The sequence below is a fragment of the Monodon monoceros genome, unplaced genomic scaffold (genome assembly GCF_005190385.1).
Source record: "Monodon monoceros isolate NGI ecotype Baffin Bay Population unplaced genomic scaffold, NGI_Narwhal_1 Super_Scaffold_12, whole genome shotgun sequence".
NCBI lineage: Eukaryota > Metazoa > Chordata > Mammalia > Artiodactyla > Monodontidae > Monodon > Monodon monoceros.
In genome coordinates, this window is record NW_021703768.1 from 50,173,949 (window position 1) to 50,182,484 (window position 8,536).

Here is an 8,536-nt window from a genome sequence, read left to right on the forward strand (position 1 = left end):
GGTGTGTTAGCTTAGCTCAATTATTTTTAAGCACTTTCAAAAAAAACCCCTTGGCATCCTTTCTTCAAAGAAACTTTCTGAAGAAACCTAGTATGTAGAACACAAGCTCAAGCTGATGCTGGGGTGGGAGTGGGGCATCTGCTGGGGCTGCATAGACACCCTCCCTTTTGGAGACATCCTATCCCTCCTGAAGGCAACCTAGACATTTAATATGAAACTGAACAAACTTCTGTTTTAGCTTGTTGTAAATTTTGGCTAAAATGTTGAAATAATAAGGCATAAAAGACATTACATACACCCAGACCCCAAGTTTAACAATATGTATTTTTAGGTTTTTGTCAAGCTAGTACCTTTTGAATACCATTCTTATTCAACGTAGGCTAAATCCATGTTCTTTAAAATGTATTGGTAAAGAACCTCAAATTGATTTTTCTTGATTCAGTTTCATTTAGTAGTTCGTGTCTTTCTGTTGCATTCTTTATGGCACCAATAGCTATAGAATTTATAAAGACTAGCTAGATGGCAAGAAGCAAGTATGCTACAGTTACTTTGAAACTGAGTTTGAACTTGAATGTATGTAATACATTTTTTCCACTTGAAGAGATTGAACATATTGTGTTATCTGTACTAAAACCTAGCATTATTGGAGAGAACGCTGGTCTTAAGAACCAAGTAGGTTAAGTGATGTATTGCTTTTATTCTTTTTTCTATCATTTTTCCCTTCCAGTGCTTTCTCATCTACTGGTCTCTAGGGAAAGCTCTGATTCCCCTTCCACTCTATTCTTTAGAATCCCAAAGAGACGGTGTTCAGCTATGGATGAGTTAATCATCCAACAAATGTTTATAGCACCTGCTTCTTGCTAGGCACTACTAAGCTCTGCTCTGATACTGCAGTGGTGTGCAAACCAGAGGAGGTTCAATGTTCCCACCCTCATGGAGCTTAGACTTCAGAGGGAGAGACAGACATATTTACATAATTATAAGATATTGAGTTATGATTGTGACATGTTATAAAGGAAAGTATAGAAAAGAATAAAATCATGTACCAGAGACTTAATTTGGTCCGCAGGAAAGGAAAAACCTCTCTGTGGAACTGATGTCGGAACACTTAATATAAAATTAGAGTGTTAAGAGCTCAGGGAATTGAAAGTCAAATGAAGAAGATTTGGGGTTAGAAAAATCACAGGACTGGAGGAGCTGAAGGAACATATTTTTGGCAGATGATGTCCTTGCTTTATCTGCTGAAGGTAGAACCCAGATCCTAGCTAGGTACCAAGGTTAAATGCTTCTGATGGAACTGAGCAAAATAAGAAGTACAAAGAACTGGGATATACTTTCATATACATTTTAGGATTTTCATTTTCTGTGGGTCAATAGAGAAGGAATTTACTTTATAAAAAATTAAATTAATATGAAGAGTTTTTTATTCTTAAAATTTCAGGCATTTGGGCAAATATCATGAGATTTGGACATTTATATTTTTGAGGTTAGATTTTCTGAGCTATCTTCACACTTGGTTCATATCATTTAACCCTTTCAGGTCTGCTTGGGGAAAGGGATGAAGTCATGTCTCAGAGTGTATACTATATGGCTTTCTGGTAAATATAATTCATCTTCAGTCTTGACTCATCTTACAGGCTGCTACAACAATACAAAAACATGTTTTAAACCAAGAGGGGTTCTACCTAATGGTTTCATTGGTTCCAGCAGATATGTAGAATCAGTGTCAAGATTTGGAAAATCAGGCATTTTTTTTTGTTGTTTTGACTGAGCCCTACTGAGGTTTACAGGAAGAAAACAACACAGTATGCTATGCAATTAGCTTTAAGTCTCCCTTTCACATTTTTTGCAAAGACGGGTCAAAATTTTAGGCATGGGCATTTATTAAGCCAAAACACTATGAGTTTTGGCTTAATAAATTTTGGGGCTGAGCAAAGTGGTAAAGACTTGGGCTTCTTCCTGGCAAGTTATAGTAGTTATCTGACATCTTTTATTCAGCAAGCATTTCCTCTTATTTTTTGCAACAAGGTTCTGCTTTCCCATAGGAGATTACTCTTCCTCCATTCTATATGATCTGGATAAGATAATTACTCAAGATGTACCAGCTCTCTGTCTGAAGGTGAGCAGTGACTCAAGCAAGACTAATGAGATTCCTTCTGGGAATTTGAATTTAGGCCAATTCTCCTTTTACGGCGTCACTAAGACACATAATTTCAACTGACTGTGGACCCACTTATCAGGAAATGTTACTAAATAGATTTAAAAACAATCACGAGAAGAGTAATTCCAGGGTATAAAATTGTTGGAGCTGAGTCATTTTTTAATGCTAGAGACCGAAAGAGACCCTCTCTGAGATGCTGTTCCCCAGATCCTCAAGCTATCCTAATTCTTGTCCTTCCTAGGGATTCTGTGAAGTACGTCATTTCCCTCCTGTTGTAGTTAAGTTAGAGTATGTTCTGACACTGACTAGTATGTTTTTGTTATATTCTTTTGGGTTGATTTCCTTTGGATGAACCTCCTCGGCTTGCTCTTCTCATGCCCCAGAGTGGCACACCCTCCTGGAAGAGGGCTATGGAAAAGGGCAGAGGAGGCTGCTGAACTTGATTTTAGTATAGGCTTTGGGCCAGAGCCACCAAGGGAGTCTCTTGGCCTCCACATAATCCAGTCCTGTTCATCAAGGCTAGAGGTTCTTTATCAGCACTTATGGTTAAGTCCATATAGCAACAAAAAAAAATGAGCTTTGGCCTCCCCTATCCTCCTTTCTCATTAGGTTTAAGTAGAGAATCGCTTGCGGGAATATGGTCAAGAAGGTTTTCTTTGCTTAACTTACATGGAACCCAAATGTCAAAGCGATTAACAGAACCAATCTGGTGCAAATGATTTTCAGTGCTTGATTTGGATATTTTGAGTATGTCGGCTATCTCCCACGTGGTATAATGTTGTCAATTAATGTCTCCGTTTGACCGTTATCAACTTCAACTGATCTACCCAGCCATGGAGCATTGTCCAGGAAGAAATGTACAGCATGAAACTTCACAAACTACTTTTGACACGTTTGATCAGTCACAGCACCTTCTCCATACACTGCACAAATCTCTTTTTGCATTTCAGTTGCATTTTTACCTTTCTTGACATCTTAAAGGATAATATGCCAAAAATGTTGCTTTTTTCTTCCATCTTCAATATTAAAATGGCTACACCAAAATTTACCAGTTTTGATAAGATTTTCTTTTTTAAATGCAGGCTAATATGACAGCTCTCACAATCAATCAAACAGAATTGTTTCAAATGTAGTTAAAGACAACTAAACGCTACTAGAGCCACCTTATGGAAAAAAACCAAACAAAGTTTTTGGCCAACCCAGTATATATCTTGCTCATGGATCTGTAGTGCTAGGTGGATGGTTGAGGTGGAAAAATTCTAACCAATTGTCACTAGAGGCATGACTAATGACTAAATAAACCCATTTCCTTGAGTGATTTTTTTTTAACATCTTTATTGGAGTGTAATTGTGTGTTAGTTTCTGCTTTATAACAAAGTGAATCAGTTATACATACACATGTGTTCCCATATCTCTTCCCTCTTGCGTCTCCCTCCCTCCCACCCTCCCTATTCTACCCCTCTAGGTAGTCACAAAGCACTGAGCTGATCTCCCTGTGCTATGCGACTGCTTCCCACTAGCTATCTATTTTACGTTTGGTAGTGTATATATGTCCATGCCACTCTCTCACTTTGTCACAGCTTACCTTTCCCCCTCCCCATATCCTCAAGTCCATTCTCTAGTAGGTCTGTGTCTTTATTCCCGTCTTACCCCTAGGTTCTTCATGACCTTTTTTTTTTTTCTTAGATTCCATATATATGTGTTAGCATACGGTATTTGTTCTTCTCTTTCTGACTTACTTCACTCTGTATGACAGACTTTAGGTGCATTCACCTCACTACAGATAACTCAATTTCGTTTCCTTTTATGGCTGAGTAATATTCCATTGTATATATGTGCCACATCTTCTTTATCCATTCATCTGTCGATGGACACTTAGGTTGCTTCCATGTCCTGGCTATTGTAAATAGAGCTGCAATAAGCCAGGACATATTTAAAGTGATGAAGGAGAAAAACCTACAACCAAGATTACTCTACCCAGCAAGGATCTCATTCAGATTTGATGGAGAAATTAAAACCTTTACAGACAAGCAAAAGCTAAGACAGTTCAGCACCACCAAACCAGCTTTACAACAAATGCTAAAGGAACTTCTCTAGGCAAGAAACACAAGAGAAGGAAAAGACCTACAATAACAAACCCAAAACAATTAAGAAAATGGGAATAAGAACATACATATCGATAATTACCTTAAACGTAAATGGACTAAATGCTCCCACCAAAAGACACAGACTGGCTGAATGGATACAAAAACAAGACCCATATATATGCTGTCTACAAGAGACCCACTTCAGACCTAGGGACACATACAGACTGAAAGTGAGGGGACGGAAAAAGATATTTCATGCAAATGGAAACCAAAAGAAAGCTGGAGTAGCAATTCTCATATCAGACTAAATAGACTTTAAGATAAAAACTATTAGAAGAGACAAAGAAGGACACTACATAATGATCAAGGGATCGATCCAAGAAGATATAACAATTGTAAATATTTATGCACCCAACATAGGAGCACCTCAATACATAAGGCAAATACTAACAGCCATTAAAGGGGAAATCGACGATAACACAATCATAGTAGGGGACTTTAACATCCCACTTTCACCAATGGACAGATCATCCAAAATGAAAATAAATAAGGAAACACAAGCTTTAAATGATACATTAAACAAGATGGACTTAATTGATATTTATAGAACATTCCATCCAAAAACAACAGAATACACATTATTCTCAAGTGCTCGTGGAACATTCTCCAGAATAGATCATATCTTGGGTCACAAATCTAGCCTTGGTAAATTTAAGAAAATTGAAATCGTATCAAGTATCTTTTCCGACCACAACATGATGAGACTAGATCTCAATTACAGGAAAAGATCTGTAAAAAATAGAAACACATGGAGGCTAAACAATACACTACTTAATAACCAAGAGATCACTGAAGAAATCAAAGAGGAAATCAAAGAATACCTAGAAACAAATGACAATGAAAACACGACGACCCAAAACCTCTGGGATGCAGCAAAAGCAGTTCTAAGAGGGAAGTTTATAGCAATACAATCCTACCTTAAGAAACAGGAAACATCTCAAATAAACAACCTAACCTTGCACCTAAAGCAATTAGAGAAAGAAGAACAAAAAAACTCCAAAGTTAGCAGAAGGAAAGAAATCCTTGAGTGATCTTACAAAACTTGATGAGATCAGGAGGGCACATGTCATTTCCACTTTACAGACACATAAACTGCAGCTCTGCATCTATGTGGTATGATGGTGTCAGGACAGAACTCAGGGCTCTGTCTCCTGCATTACTGAGGCCACATCATATATTTTAGTCGACTGTGAATAGAGCTTCTATTTTAGAGATTTAAAAATTACGCTGGCTATTGGAAAATAATTGCTTAAGTATCCTTAGTCCCTGCCCTTGCACGTGGTGAATAATCCATTTATATTATTCTAAGTACTTGCTTGCCAGTTTAGCTTGAGCTATATAAAATTGCTGTTTGGTAGGTGAAAAACTGTCAAATACTGGCTGTTCCATATGATTCAACCCACACCATTGAGAGATCAATTCACCTCTTACCACTCACCCTCCTCACTCAGCCACACTTGTGGCCTCCTGGCTGTCTTCACACAGAATGTTCTTGCCTCAGGGCTTTTGAATTTCTGTTTTCTCTGTCTTGATTGCTCTTCTTTCAGATAATGATTCCCATCCTCACTTTCTTCAGAAATTTTATGCAAATGTTACTGTCTCAAAGAAGCCTTCCTTCATCATCTAGTCTAAAATTTCAATCCCCTGTCCTGACCAAACACACCTTTTCTATCCCCCTTTCTGGTTTATTTTTTTTCCCTTTAGGATCCATCATTATTTTACATATTATATATAGTTATTTATTTTCATTTATTGTGTATCTTTACCTTATAATGAAAGCTCCCAGTGGGTAGTGATTGTAGTTTGTTTTATTCACCGCTGTTATCTCCAACATTTAAAATAGTGCCTGATACATAGTAGATGCTCAATAAAATATGTTGAATAAATGAGTGTGAGCTGACCTGTAGTAGCCATAAATCCATGGGTCTAGATCTTTGACAACATCACATGGGTAATTGGTTACTCTTTTGTGACAAAACCAGGATTGTAGAGGTCTCTGTAGCTATGGTACAGAGTGAGGGGGAGGCCAAGGAAACACAACTGTGGCCCATTCCTTTCCCATTCAAACAGGACAGCTCAGTTTTTATCTCTCTTATATTTTGGGGTTCAGGTAGGATTTCATTAGGGAAAAGGTTTATGCAGATGGATAATAACAATTTGAAACCACTGATTTGGGATAACAACAACAAAAAGTGTTTATAAGTGATCGTGTATTTTTGAGACTAAAATATTGTGATTACAGTGTTTTTTCAGCACCCCATGAGGAGTGTAAGGGGTGGGTGTGATGGGGAGTCATCTGTAAAACCCACACATTCAGTGAGCTTCATATTTGAGAGATTTTTAAAACTGTTCTTGAAATGTAAAAGTTATTGTATTTTAATAAATTGTTGAAAACTCCCTCTCCCTCATTCCTAGGTATATTACTCTATATTAACCCTCCATGTGATTGAAAATTCCTAGTGGGGAAGGGGACACAATGTTATTTATGTATTTACTTTTTGCTGGGAAATTGGCCTGAGTGCTATACTGGCCAGAAGCAAGGGAAAGTGGGCATCAGGAATAACAGGTCTTAGTCCACAGTCTCCGAAATTTGTGTATTTCAACAAATTTTTAAACACATGATGACACAAAAATTGTTAAGGCCGTAGTATAAAGACATTGAAAGAATTGATGGGAAAGCAAGATGGTGAACCATAAAGTAATCAAAAGATATGTCTGCCTCTATTTGTTCTCCCAGTAACCTGGCCCAGAACCCTGCCTCAGATCACTGAGGGCTGCCTTAATCTCCTGTTTTTCCACGATACACTGCTTCCCTCTCACAAATCCTTCAAAATGGATATCAGTGCACTTTATATGTTAATACAGAACTTTGCTCTGTTGAAAATATAAACATATAAAGCAAGCTTTTACCTATCAAGATTTACAAATTGAAAAGGAACGTGCTAATCACAGTAAGCGTTAGTTGAATACTTAATAATTCTTAGACTAGAAGAGTAACTGATATTTAGCTAATAATTAATAATGATTTGGATGGAAGAAATACTATTTTCATGCAACTATACACATGTAAGACTACCAGGGGAAAATAGATGGGAACAGGAAAAAGGAAAGAAGTCTGTGTGATAGTTACAGCAGAATGAATGAAATTCTGAGTGAAGATTAGAAAGTCCAGGTAAATAAGACAGAGGAGAGCCAGAGGGTCCAGTGATACCGTAAAATGGAAAATGCAGCTGTTGTAATGAAATGAGGTCCTCCGTCTATTTTTTTTTTTCTTGCCCTTACATTGTTTCTGTTAAATAAACATAATGGTTCGGTTCTTAACCTGTTTTGATCCAGGGACCTTTTGAAAATCTTGTTAAAAATGATAGATTTTCTCCCCAGAAAAAAATGCTCCTATGCACAATGTTCTCCAAGGCCACTAAGTGGTGTGCAAAAATGTAACCTTCTTTGTTTACCTGCTGCACTTTGTCTCTGTCTCAAGCCTGCATTCTGCCTGATAGCAGGAACCTAATCCAGCTCCTGGCAGTAAGCCATCCCTTCAGTGACTTCTCCATGACTTGAGGTTTAAAATAACAACAACAACAAAATCCTGATATTTCCTCCCCTCTTCCTGCTTCTGGGGTTACCTCTAAACCCTGGGGCTCTGCTTCTTGTTCTGGCTCTACTTTGAGCAGGTATACCTGAGACATATGAACAGCGTGTTGGGGCTTCTGGTTGTTGCTTCCATCACTGCTTGCTTTTCTTGCTGAGCAGCCATGTCCCCATTGTGCTGCACCTGCATGGTCCCTGCTGCTGGTCACTGCTATGTCCTTTTGTCCTGACTCCCCGATTCTCCCTCTGTTATGGCTCTGCCCTTCTTCCAGTCCTTCTCTCCTTGACAGCTTGGAGGCTCTGGATGGCACAGGAGAAGTAACTTGGTCATAAAGGATTCTCCTTCTGGGAATATAATAATATGTCTATGTATTTTCTTATTTAAAAATATACAAAGAATAAATGAAAAAGTAATCAAAAAAAAGTAATGAAAATGATTTATAGTGGGTGGGTAGGAATGGAGTAAAAGGGATGGGGAAGGGAGTGAGACTTTCCAGTGTGCCTTTTAAATAGTTTGGACTTTTAAACCATTTTAACAATTTACATATTCAAAAAATGAAATTAAATGAAAAAGGATGAAACAAGTCAAACCTTAAAATTGTTTACTAACAGGAGCAAATACTAATCCTAACTATAT